This window comes from Grammomys surdaster, unplaced genomic scaffold, assembly GCF_004785775.1.
Source record: "Grammomys surdaster isolate TR1022 unplaced genomic scaffold, NIH_TR_1.0 137, whole genome shotgun sequence".
Lineage (NCBI taxonomy): Eukaryota > Metazoa > Chordata > Mammalia > Rodentia > Muridae > Grammomys > Grammomys surdaster.
In genome coordinates, this window is record NW_021604595.1 from 5,814,405 (window position 1) to 5,816,396 (window position 1,992).

The 1,992-nt window shown below is 45.4% G+C and overlaps 1 non-coding gene across 1 annotated transcript; it reads right to left on the reverse strand.

Annotated features, from left to right (window-relative positions):
- Positions 1–363: 363 nt before the first annotated feature.
- On the reverse strand, positions 364–467 carry LOC114617701. Its single transcript, XR_003710851.1, has one exon. It is a non-coding gene; the product is annotated as a U6 spliceosomal RNA (small nuclear RNA).
- Between the last annotated feature and the right edge of the window lie 1,525 nt (positions 468–1,992).

A 1,992-nucleotide genomic window follows, 5' to 3' on the forward strand; every position in this document is an offset into this window, starting at 1 on the left:
ACCAAGCACTCTGAAGCCCCAAGCCATCTCTCCCACCCTTTAGCATTGTGATTATAAGAAATCTAACTGACTTAACCATCTAGAAGTTGATGTGCCTGTATGTTTGAACAAATACCCATTTTAATACATACATATATATCTATATCTATCTCTATCTATCTATCTATCTATCTATATATCTCTATCTCTATATCTATCTATCTATCTATCTATATCTATATCTATATCTATATCTATATCTATATCTATATCTATATATCTATATATATCCTGCTGATACAAAGAATTGCATAGGAATAGTCTTTGCCTAGGGCTTTTGGGTGAAACAATCCTTTATTGCCCCTTCTGATGTCTTTTTTTTTTTTTAATATGGAATGCTTCACGAATTTGCATGCCATCCTTGCGAAGGGGCCATGATAATCTTCTCTGTATCGTTCCAATTTTAGTATATGTGTGCCGAAGCAAGCACCTGATGTCTTCCTATAACAAGTTCCAAACATGCTCATAGAACATCCAACATACCGACATTCTGACCGGGACTATTTTATTATAAACGGTTTTTGGTCTTTTTGCTTCAGCACCGTCTTTGGAAACAAAAACACAGACTGCTTTAGTGATGAGTATTGCTTCTCGGTGCCTGAGTCTTGCAGAAGTAGAGGAAGAGCGGAAGCCCTCACACTGAGGGCGGGGCTTGTGAGCCAAATAGAGAGGTGCAGAGATCCTGAGGCTGCACTTCCTGGCAGCTACCACGTCATCAGCTTCATCACTCTTCCGCTCTGGCTGGATTAATATAAAATTTGTTTGCTCCCGGGTGTCCATTGTCAGTCCACATTAGATCCCACAAGTGTGAGGCCAGCTTTCACCAAATTGAAAGACAAATCAGCCACAAGAAAGGCCTTCATAGTATCCCCACCCCACCCACATCAGGAGGTCCTGTTCAGCAGGCACAATGAGCTCTGCAGCGCTAATGTTTCCTTTGCCTTAAGTAGACACAGGAATTTGCAAATTTTGAAACCAGATTCAATTAACACCCTCCCTTTGGGGGTGTTTCGTTTTTTTCTTTTTGGCATTTCCAAAGTCGTTCACCCCATGTATTTGTGGCAGGTTCTCAGACACAGGCCATCCGGAGTACTCTCCTTGCCCCATGCTTCTCTGTGGTGAACTAAGAGGTAAAAAGAAGCCCTTTCCAGTCTGACTATCCATGGTCCCTGCAGGAAAGGGCCGAATTATCCTCCGGAACGGCAGAAGACCTGAGCTGACCCCAAACTGTGCCGTGAGAGGAAACAGATGGGAAAAGAAAAGATGTACTTTCGAAAAGAAATCCTTTCTTATGTCAAGAGGATTCTGTAGAGAGCTGCCCCCCCCCACGCCCACCCCCCCACCCCACCCCCACCCCCGCCGCCTCCCCGACCAGTCCCAAGAATGAGGGGTTCCAAGAAAGCCCCGTGCAGCTGACTGGCCCTAGCAAGCTGGTAGAGGAGCAACAGACTGCATGATGGGGCATTGCAGTCATCGGTTTTGAAAACGCATTTGGAAATGGCGGTGAGCCAAGCGTTCCCTCTCACCGTTGCTTTCCTTTCCAGAGGTCTTGCTCCATGTCCATAAACTATTTGAATTCTTCGAGTTCACCAAACTTCTGATGAGGCGAAACACCCAGGCCTTTACGACTGGGTCCTGGTTCCCATCAGCCTGCACCTGATGGAGAGACAAGCGTTCACGGTTGCTTGTTTTTACAGCCGGGTAGAACTGGCCGTGAAGTGGGCTCAAATGTAAAGCAGATTGGACTGTCCTCAGACAGTGTCACAATGCTGGATTCAGAGTGGAATAGAAATGGGCGGGGGCGGGGGAGTCTTTTGAAGGCCCAGGAAGCATATGCATGCATGAATGTATACATGTGTGTGCCATTTTAATGTTGCTGTTGCAACAAGTGATGTGGTAACTTTAGAGTTTTCCTGGAATCCCTGAGTGTGTCCAATTCAAAAACTAAGCTTT